Here is a 12155-nt window from a genome sequence, read left to right on the forward strand (position 1 = left end):
ACTTTAGTAGACTCCAATGTTGTTTTTACATTTCTTGAACACAATTTTGCCAGACAGGTCGAGCTTTTGAGTGTTCGGCCAGCTCGGTCCGCATGGGGAAAAGCTGGTTTTGGTGGAAAGGTGGATGAAAAAGAAAAAAAGAAATCCGAAACAGTTCTCGAGCAGGGCGGCCAGAGCCCAGGTGTCTCTTCTCACAAGACATTCGCGGCGGACGAGTTGAAAAGCCGGCTTCAGTACCCACGGATGTCGTTCAAACGGAGTAGAAAATATTAATGATTGGATTTCAGATCACGCGCACATCCACATCTTTAAGCCTTGTCACGAATGTTTCAATTGTTTGTTTAGAACACTGTAATACAATATGTGCAACATTTTGGATTTGACACCAAGTTTGCGATAAGACAGTCACTCGTGACGTTGGTGTAAAGTTCTTAAAATATTTGATTACATTCAAATCCAGTGAAGTTTGTGGTTAGCTAATCCGTGTTTGCAGTGGCTCCCCGTCACCTGTGGGTGTCGCTGGTACTCCGTCCGCTGTCCAGCCCAGGTGGACAGGTGTCATGATACGCAGCAGGAAGGAGACATCTTTGTTGGTGAGTTTCTGGAGGCTGGTTGGTTGGTGGTGGAAGTTGATTCATTTAGTGTTCGGGTGCGAAACCAGCTGTCTTTTGTCCCCGCTTTGATGTTTCTGGTGCCGGGAGTTCACTTAGCGTGGGCGTTCCAAATCACAGGTCCGTCTCTGCTTTGATGCTTAGGTCGCACTTTCTTTCGATGTGCTTTGTGTATACAGACGGAGTCCACGAGGCAGGTACGCGGAGCAGCATGAGATTGGGGGATCTTTAACGGCATGTCTGTTACAACAGTAAATCACGTCATTCAACATTAAGCACAAAAAAGGAATCATAATGAAATAAAATACCAAAAACGAATCCATTCATAAAACACTACTGTTAATAACATGCTTGCAGATAATATTGGCTCCTGACTCAACTATGCTGACTCAGAGTTTGACTCCTCCTTTTCGGGGACTTTTGGATCATATTTTTGTTTCCAAATGGTATAAACGTTGGCATTCTACATTTTGGTGTTGCACTGTTGTTTGTCAATCAGTTATGATTTTTTTTTTTTTTTTTTAGATTATGACGGTGCTTGGAGGTCATGTTTTGTTCATGCAGCAGTACATTTTAGGAGAGATATCATCGATAACTAAGAGAATGATTGTTATGATTAATGGTCACTCTTGTCCGGAAATGCCTCAGTTGTCTTGGCAGAATTGACAACAAAAAAGACGAAGGCGAAAAGCAGGGTGAGACCCAATAGACGTCCAAAACCTAAGAAAAAAGGGTTGGATCGGACACAGCCTCGTAAACCAAACACCTGCATTTACGTGCTGTCATCTCACATGGAAACAATCAGTGTCCAACACCCTTGGTGGGGTACAAGCCATAAAGTGCGAAGTTAGGCTCAAATTCACATTTTACATTGAAATGATCCCCAGTAACTTCTCTCCAGTCGGTGCAAGTTTAGTTCTCATTAGGAAAATGTGCACGTGAATGCTTTTCATTCTGTTTATATTGCGTGTGTGCTCAAAGCGCGCATCATCTTACCGTGGCCTGCAAAAATATGAAATGCACTCCTTTGGAATCAAACAGCCATCTCTTTTTTCGGAACAGTTAGTCCTTGTGTGCTACTGTGATTTAATGTGGTACGTGGAGAGCTAAATATTTTTTCAGGTGGAACTCAGCGTAAAACGTTTGAGAAACACGTGGAGAGACATTTTAACGTTGAATGCCATCCATTCTTACTCGCTGGTGGATGTGACTTGTTTTGTTTTGCAACTACTTCTTGAAAGTGTAAATGTGTATTTTTTGAAAAAGAAAAATGCTGAGGGTAACATTTTTTCGGAAACACAGCATAACGAACAAACACGCTCTTCTGCCGAAATAGTTTGTACGAACGGAATCGGGGAGCCTGTTCCGATTCCATTTTCCGAGGAACCTTCTTTTTTCTTATCCGAACAAGATGTCTTGGAAGTACTTGGAGGAAAGCGTGTTCAAATTGGAAAAGTGCTTTGGAAAGGGGCCTTACTAAAGGTTCCTTTGGAGCGACCTTTATGAAAAGGAGATAATTATGTCATCTGTAATTCTGATCATTTGAAAATCTCTGCACAACAACATGCGAATATATTTACTTGAGCAATCTTAAATGGTGACGTCAGTTAGGAAAAATGGAGTGGGATTCACGATAAAACAGTATTTTTTTTTTCTCAGTTTCTGAAAGGTGGCACCTTTTCGTCTCGCTTTGACCTGATGATGCTTTGCCCAACGGCTAAGGAAAGCGTTATTTAGGTTCACAGATGTCACTTTCTGAAGAGCAGATTCTCTCATTTTTTATAACTTTCATATCTTTTGAAAAGGCTTGCATTGTTTTGTCCCGTTTTGAACCATGTTAATAAAAACAAAACCAAAAAAAAAAAAAAAAAACTGTTTTCGAAGACCACATCAGCGGCAAAAAGACCTTTCAAAAGTATTGCGGTATTTTGAATTTGGTGGGGCGGAACACGTCTACGCCAGACCAGGTCCTCGTCTCTTCTACCCAAAAACGTATTGATGTGGTTTCCTGCAAGAGGAGCAGGGAAGGAGGAAAGGGAGGTGAGCAGCATCTCAGTACGTGTCCGTGTGATATAGAGGCCACTGTAAACACACACGTCCTTCCTGTAACTCTGTCATAAATAGCCTGAACCGTGCGTGTTGCCACTTGGAAGTTACACATGGGATGCAGCTGTGATATACAACTAGTTTCATCTGGGCGACCCCAAGAGATGCATGAAAACGTACACACACGTGCGTGCGCGCACACACACAAAACATGAATATTTCCCCTCATTTATCTCCCACACGCAACAGCAACAACCTCACTGTTACCCCAGAGGTGCTGTTACACGCCAGAAGGGTCATCTTACCTCTGCAGCCTGCAGAGACGTTGAATAGGGAAGGTAGTGCGTGTGCGCGAGTGTGCGTGTTTCAATAATACAAAATATGTGCAGCGCTCATTCAGAATGTCTGCAAAGGCGCCTGTAGGTGGCATCATTATCACGTGTGAAAGGACTAATGGGTGCTAAAGCTTGCAGATTTACCACTGAATTTGCTGTGATGCTCCACACAAAATATTACACAAAAAGCTCGTGAGTGAGGGAGATGTTTTTGCTTTTTTAATTCCAAGCACCACAGCAAATCTCCAGTGCTGCATAAAACCTAAAATGAGATGCAATATAATTATTTAAGACAAGCAGCTATTTCAGTAAAACCTCTGTTCTGAAACCCAGACTGCGTTCCAAGGTAATTGGGGCCCTTTACTGAACCGCAATTACTTGCGCGCGTGCGCGAGTGTATTAGGGACTGAAGACAGGATGAAAGCACAGAAGTCTGTTTGTGGTTTAATCCCCTCATGGGTCACTGGGGGTCATAAACTGGGGCACAATTGTTAGCGTACATGAAACAGAAGAATTTCAGCTTACAAATCTGTCTTCAAGGGTATGCGTGCACGCTGTCATAAAATCAAAATTCACACAGACAGACAAAGTACTATTTACTGTACTACCGTTGATGAACAAAAGCTTCGTTGCGCCTGGCAGGAAGTTGGAAAATTAGATGATTGGGGGATTTTTGTCCATGTGCTCAGAATAACACACAATATCATTTCTTGGTTGTCTAGAAATCACATTTATTGTATCATTTTGGTTGCAGGCCATTGAAAGCTAACACTAATAAATGATTGTACTCTCCGAGTCATAAAAAAAATGATTATGCAGAAGTCATACCTGGGAGGGATGTTTTAGAAGTGTATAACCGGATATTAATGGGGGGATGTTATATTTATTTGCGTTGTGGCTGAAGGGCACCACCAAACTATGATTGACCGCATCATCAATCGGCCGACAGGTGGGGCTATTCTACTCAAGGTGAACAAAAACAAAGCTCGTGCTGTTGTGATGCCTGACAGCAGTTTGTTAAAAAAAAAAAAAAATGTCACTTGAAACCCTGGGATCACTTTCAGCACAAGTGGGATTCTTCACTGTTAGGGACCCTGTTAAGAATGGCATGGGGGGGGGGGGGGCGCATCATCAGCAGCGGTTTTGTCAGGAGCACCTTGAGACTGACGAAGTCATTGATGCTGAGTTCCGCTGGGATGACATTAGTTAGACGGCAAATTCGGCAAACCGTTTTGTTTTGGTTCGCTCCGTATTGCGATGGGAACACAAACAAAGAGAGAAATGCCTCGGAGGCACGGTAGCCTCAAGTCCAAAAATTGGTTTCTTGAATGCCAACGTGGGCAAAACAAGAGGTGAAGGAAATAAAGAGATAGCTAGAGACAGTGGTATGTTTTTAATAAGTCTCAGTTTGCCGAGCCAATATGAAGATGTATTAATTGCGGCTTCATAAACTGTTCATTACCTTGATCACTCTTGACTATCAGGTTTGTTTTAACCTTGAATTTTTACATTTACAGCCAAGATACTTTTAACAAAGTGAAAATGCAATGCCCCTAATTTGAAGATTTGATTGAAAATGCAAATCGCCAGCTGTTTAGCTGCTCACAATCTCTCCAAATGGCTTCTTTAAGGACATTTGTGACTTAATCTTTCATCACCCCACATTCACATAATGTCGTTCTGTCAATGAGTGGAAGTAAGAGTGCCAGATCACACACTCGTGTATTGTTTGGGAGCACATTCACCAATTGGGAGTAAGAAAGGAATCATTTATGGTGTTTTGTGAGCAGCAGCAACGCTTATATGACCGCAGCGTTCCTCATCTCCATTAACTTTGCACAAATCTGTCTCGGAAATGGAGTCATAACACTGTGAAACTACAAATGTGTGACTCATTATGGTTATGGAGGTACTTTGGGATACTAATACAGTCACAAAAAGTGCATCTTTGAATGATTTTGAAAGTGAGCAGACTTTCCAACGTTTTGGAGCGGGACAATTATTATCTGGCTCTCTGAACTGGCCCGCTCTAGATGGGGCGAGCAAGTCAACGGAAAAGATCAGCTCGACTCGAAATGAAGGGACACTCGTCAAACCTTACGTACGCCATGACAGATGAAATGAAAATGTGTCCATTTTTATGGTTGTTACGTCAGTGCGGTCGGACGGCCAGCGCATTTAGTTTACGATCGTGTTTGATTCTTTTGCGGAACCCCGTCTGAAAACATTTGTGTGTACTTTTCATTTTGCCGTCTTATAATTTTCTTCCTTTTGAGTGATCTGCTCATTTTAAACACTTTAATAGCCTCGGAAATGTTTCAGCAGAGGCTCTTCAGTACTGATTTATACTGTATATAAATTATCCAGTGTAAGGGTCATTTCATTGCATATTCAAGTAGACTTGAAAGTACATTTATGTGTAAAGTGCCATGGAAACATGATGAGAAAATCACACCAAAACTTGTAGATTTACAGGTTTGTAGTTTTAGTCTATACAGAAAAGAAAATCTAGTTTTATATAAGTTACTTGCGTATACAACTGTACAACATGCACACAAAAACACAAAGATACATGGGAGTGAATACTCACAATCCAATCCAGAAACAACCACCTGTTTCATATACTTCTCTGGGCTCAAACATCGTGAATTACGTACGTGCAAGTTTTGCAGTGTTAAACCAACCTGATTTGCTACCATTGGGAGAGGAAATTAGCATAAAAAGAATGGGGTCAAATGAGGCAAGTACAGCTTGAATCATAAATTGCAGACTGAGCGAACGTGCCGTCGCAAACGGATTGCAGTTCTAATGAGTATTCATAGAAAAATTAGGCGTCACAAAGTTTTGGGGCTTTTTTTTATTTCATATTTATCTGTCACACGTTTTGCCTCATATTCTCACTGAATACTATGATGGATTGAACATTTGGACGGGAAATGTCAAAGATAAACCTCAAAGTTTTAATGGTATTGGTATGAGCCTTCATCATATAGTTTTTCCAAGCCTTGTACAGGAGTAACCAGTAGTGCAAAAAAGTGGTGCACATGTGCACTGAATATAATAAAAAAGAACCAGGTTCATGTTTATCGCTTCGCATTTGCTAACCAAACAAAGCACAAATGAGAAATGTGCCACCAAACATGAAATTTGAATCGTTTATGTTTCAATGTGAATTGCTAAACTTCAAGTCCCATTTTTTTTAAAAATGATTTTGAAAAATATTATTTGATTTTTTTTTTCCTTGTTTAATTTCAAACTTTGCATTTGAAAACTCAATCTAAATAGTTACATTTCAAATAGAACTTAATCGATTCGAGCTGAAGTCCAACAGTCTTTAAAGTCAAAGTAAGCTTATTTTATCCGCAGTGAATATTCAAATTGCATATTTTCTCAATCACTTTGATCATTTCGGAGTCACTTTGACAAATTCACTTTCAACCTAGCTGTGACAGACATCCGGGTACTTTAGGAATAGCAATCGATCGGAAGTGCACAAATCTCCTCTTCAGCCAATCGGCGGTGTTGTTTTTGAACATGTGACATGGGGCCTCTCCGGAAAGTCAAATCTTCTAACCAGGTAGAGTATTTTAACCTTTATGCCACCTTTTCTTCACCTTTGTGGGATGTGTTACATGGTCGGAAAGAGACAAAAAAAAGTGCTTCCTTATGAACATAGGACGGGCCAGTGTATTGCAAAGTATTTTTGCCAAAATGATTCATCTGGACTTTTGAAATACTGTACTGGACTCACACTGGTGCCTCATACAGACTTGCATGCACAAAACGTGCAGGATCAAAGAGCAAGCGTGAGTGCAGTGAGTGTTGTGCAGGAAGAAGTCTGGCCCCTCACACGTCCTCTATTTGCACCTCTGTGACAAGCACAGCTGCACATTTTTCCCCCCACTTGTTCAATAGCTGATTTCTCCGTATGATTAGAGCCAAACGTGTCCTTTCGTTCATGTGAATTTAACTTCCAGTAATTGTTTTGCACTGTGGAAGACTCTGAGGTTTGCAATCCTTTTTTTGGGGCGTGACTATAATCCAACTGCTTGTCCATGCCAGCAGTTGTGACACTTTTTAGCAGCCTGTCATCAATCTTACCCAAGCAGCAATTGCAAAAAGTTATCCCGTGGTCTCAAAAGGGGGAGGAGGTCAGCAGGTAGCCCGTTTAATATCAAATAATCCGCTGAATAACACAGAATAGACTTTCAGGGACGTTAACTGGGACTTGTGAAGTTTGGTACTCGCAAAGCTTGTTTCATTCTGTCTGGTGCGGATGGTTTCACGTGACAATATTTGAAACAAACTCCTTCAGGGAGATACGGCAGCAACGGCCAAAGCTAACAAGCAACAGACCAGATTACACAGTAGAGTTGGGTTAAAAGCATTGCCTGTAACCACATATTCATCTTCCTCTGTTTGAGTCAATCTTTCATATGCTATTATCACTAAGGATGACGTGAATCCACTCACTCTTCAGCCTTTCCATTTTATTCGATATGGGAATTCCATCTTTTCGACTGTTTTTGTGCCAAATTTACAAGCACTCATGACTTGCTGCGTGCCAAGGAACACATTAGATACATTTATCATAGATTATACATTAATAAATAGATCCAGCTGATGAGTTAAACAATCAAAATCGCGACCAGTAAAAGGTATTGTTGATGAGTTGCGTCATGACATCACATTCAGCTTCGTTCATTTTATGCCTCTGTTACTCGCATGTTTGGATTATTTAGGGAGGGAAAATGTCAATAAACTGTTGTTAGTATTATTATTATTTAAAGTGAGGTTTAGAATAAAAATAGGTTATGGTAAAATACTGCATAATTGTGAAAAGTACATTTCCCGAGGGAATTCAAGAAAATAATGGAAAATAGAAAAGAGCTGGCTTGAGTATAGGCTCCCCGCTTTATGCGATTTATGCCATAAACTTTGTCTTATAGTTTGAATACTGTCTGAGTTGTTTCAAATCATAATAAATAAGTGAACTGGATAGTGGTCTACCGTAAGCGTGCCTTGAATCATTGAACAGATGTGCATTGGGCCTGCTGAGTCATGGCATGATATGACTTATAATCAAGCAGTAATAAAGTGAATATTGCTGTGCTCAACTGAAGGGAGACGCTAAACTACTTGAGAATGGGCTAGCTTACTCACAGAGAAACGTGCAATTATTCTCATTTTGTGCTGTATGTATCAAATTTTCTGGATTCCCGTGGACACTTTATATTGTATCAGCTTTCCATAAGTGGTAGTTAATATGCCCCAAATACATACATCGATTGACATGCTCAAATTGGAGAGGTTCCAATTTTGAAAGCGCCTCGATGTTGTATAATTTGCAGGATGTCGGCTTCGACACATGGTGGCGAGTAAATGGAGGACGCTGGGGCACCGCCCTTGCATGCACGGTTGTCTCTCAACACATTACTTTGTTTGAAGGCAAAAATTGAATCATCACTATTCATGGTGAAATAAAAAATGTCGCAATATGGTTGTAACTAGTTAAAATATATAGTGATGAGTAAAGATGTTTCAATGGACCTTTCCGATGCCGATCTTAAGCTCCGCCCCCTTAGCCATGTCTAAACTGGTGATTGAACAAAACATGTTTGAAGTTGATTCTCTATCGCGTATTCCAAATGATATTGCGGTATGTTTTTTACCAAATGCGCCAGACTTGTCCAAGGGAGTTCTACAGAGTGGTCTCAACTATTTCACACAAGGATTATGTCCACGGAATTAAGATTTTGGACGGAGCAGGACGCAATGTCAAAGTTACGGCGAAACATTGGCAATCGATGCAAAAAAGTTTGACGCCTCACAAACTTGGTATTGAAATCTAGAAGGATAAAAGAGTGGAATTGTACTGCGCATGTACTTTTTACTTGGAAAGATCACGAGTAATATCATTGTAGTCTTTATGAGTGAGTGGGTGTTTTCGTTTAACTTGGCTCGTCATCGAACCCAATGATTTGTCTTAAAAGTCTGATGCGATACAAACGGGCAAATAAACATTTCTCTTGCATGACATTGCGCATTTACGTATCACTAACCTGACTCAAGCGGGCCCCTTGTAACCTAGCAGGATATCTTTCGTCAGAATTGCACGTTGCAAGCGCATCTGAGGACCATTTTCTTCGTAACGTTAACTTTTCCAAGCGCCCGCTACTGACAACCAGCGTTGCTTGTCGAACAATACGGCGAGAGGGGCATGTCAAGCGAGGGGTTAAGACAATGCGTGATTGACAGGTCGGAGAGATCCATTATCTCTGTTGTCTAAAATGATGTTTATTGACCGATTGACTGTGGTTAAAACAATAGGAAAATGGTAATAATGTCTTATCGAGTGATTTCTTTCTCAGCGTTGAGTATGAAATAGAGAACAAATTCCAGCTGGTGTGTAAGTACGCTACTGAAGCTGGCTAGCTATGCTTTAAGAATGCAGCTCGCAGTGGACTTGAACTCAGCATTTAACGTATTTGTGCGTCGCTCTGTAAAAGCCACTTCCAATCCTGGTATGTGGACCCTGAACACTGCTGTTATGTGGTTGATTGTGAAAAATTTGCCATCACCACAAAAAATTTTGTCCCGTCCCATTGTCAAACAGTTGCTTTGTGTGCTCATGTAAACAAACAAAACAAAAAAAAGCTCTTAAGATTATGTCAGCATTGGTAAATTAAAAGGGTATATATATATATATATATATATATATATATATATATATATATATAGTGCCCCCCCTCCCTGGAGAAAACTCCAACTGCTGCCATTGCTTCAATATCAAAAGGTTAATACCATATTCTCGTGTGACATTTCGCACACTAAATATTCACCATCCGGGATTTAGGGAGCTCAACCTTCTATATGAATATGAAGTGATTGAAAAACGCATCGCATCCTCCAGTCAGAAACCAGATATTAACTAATAAAAAGTCAAAATAGAAACTTTAGTTTTAATCAAAAAAGCCTTCATTACATATTCCGCTGCATGGCTGATGGTGACGTTTCTCCAAATGTAATTAAACTTGTGCCTTTGAGGATAAAAAAAATAAGCTTGTTAATACTACATCCTGGGTGTGATGGGAAAAAAATAATAAAGACAAAGAGTAAAGTACACACAAGCACTCACAGCCGCCCATGTATTGCTTCAGAAGTAATATTCTATTTAATAAGCCGCAGGTGTGTGAACATATATCAGCCCATCGTTGCAATAAAACAACTTGTTAGATTGAGGCTGGAGAAAACTTGGGAACCATGATTTAAATAAATGTAATGTAATTCATGAATATTTTTAAAGAATTAATTTGACATGATTTAACTCAATGAATGAATGAATTATCATACACCTTACAATTTGAACTTTACGGTGTGAGTCAGCATCAAAGGATCGACGTTAATGACTATTGTGAATGTCGGTGATGATTTGATTCATCTGTTCATACTGTTTGGTAAAGAACAAGTCGTGAGTTACGATGGAGATTCCGCCGCCGACTTCTCACGCTATCCGCCGTCTGGTTAGCTGCCAATTGTCTCGTGCCTTCCATCCATTAAACTACATCGGCAGTGTACTTTTTGTGTAAGGCTGCACACCAGCATACACAAACCGCACGATGAACCGCCGTTGCCGTGTTTAAACGATCAATATGCTTCTCCTCGTCAGCTCTTGTGTCAATTTTAACATTTATGAAGTGCAAAATGCATTAAGACAAGGAATGCTCTGTAATAAATAAAAAAAAAAGGGATTCAAGATTTAAATACCGCAGAAATGATTTCCTGCTTTTTCAAATAAACTAATCTGTCTCGCCAATACGATTCCAAAGCAATCGTTTAATGATTAAAACCACGTAATCGGCTCCAGTCAGGATTTCAATCATCCAGTTATGAGTGAGTATGTTAAAAACAAGCCAATTATACAGCCAATGAGTTCATAACCTCGGTTTATAACTGGTAGGATTTATTTGTTTTTTTTTTTTTGCGGGGCTTCCAAAGTTCATTCAAGTCATAACCCTCAATTGAACTTTAAATGGGGGATTAAAAAGATATATAAAAGAATGCAAATATTAGATGGTCTTGGGCCCGTAGACGAATAAATAAACAAAAATGCGAATTCAACTATCTGGCAGTGCACTGTAAGCGCAGCGTTTATGAGGGTGGTTTTCGTCAAACGCCTGCTGTGGCACACCAGCGAGTGCCCGTATAAACACACACACACCGACATTAACGTGCCGGTGCTACTTTTTGAAATGCGCTTTTAAGGAAAAAGGGACAAAAAAAGTGTCAGTGATGCAACATCTTCAGCAGGCTGAAGTCTTTACTGTGAGCAACTGTGAAGTCTGTTGCAGAGGAAAGGAAGATAGTGGCGGCCATTGTAGTCATAGCCTGCGTGTTTGTGTATGGCATCGGAAGAAAAATGTGTACGTGTGCGTGTGTGTTGCCTTCACCACCCCTTGGCAGAACTGATGAGCTCATTATTTTTGCTCCCAGAACCCCGACAACTCTCTGGAAGCGCAACACACAGTGGAGCTCCACATGTGTGCTTGCCGGTGTGTGTGTGTGGTGTGTGTGTGTGTGTTTGTGTCAACTTGGCCTTTACTTTGGAGTTGTGACTTTGAACTATTTATTGTAAAAGCAAAAGGCCTCGACAGAGAGAGAGAGAAGAGCACGAATGAAATGTGTCTGTCATCAAAAGTGATAGGTGAAGGCAGCTGACTAAGATGTTTGCACAAGTGTGACAACGCTAAAAATGAAATGCTGTGGTATAACGTTAATCTCCGCCCATGTTACAGTACATTGCAATTGTTGAAATATTCTAAATACAATCGTTATAGTTCACTAAGTGTGCAGACAATTACCAAAAAAGAATAACGATAAGGTATGGGAAGCCCGTGGCACCATTTCCTGCCCAAAGAACGAGAGTCATGTTAGATTTTATATTGCAGTCACTCACATTTGATGAGCCCGAATCTGCACAGTCGAGCACGAAAAATCACGCGCGTAAAATTTGTTACAGGTACAAAAAATGGATATTGAAAGACGTCGCTCATTTTGTGTAGTCTTTGACATTAATTAGCATGTTTATGTCATAAACGTTAACATAACAAGCCTGCACCTAAACAACCAGTATTAAGCCGGTAACAGGAAATGCAAGTTAACT

Source organism: Syngnathoides biaculeatus, chromosome 5 (assembly GCF_019802595.1).
Source record: "Syngnathoides biaculeatus isolate LvHL_M chromosome 5, ASM1980259v1, whole genome shotgun sequence".
In the NCBI taxonomy this organism is placed as follows: Eukaryota; Metazoa; Chordata; class Actinopteri; order Syngnathiformes; family Syngnathidae; genus Syngnathoides; species Syngnathoides biaculeatus.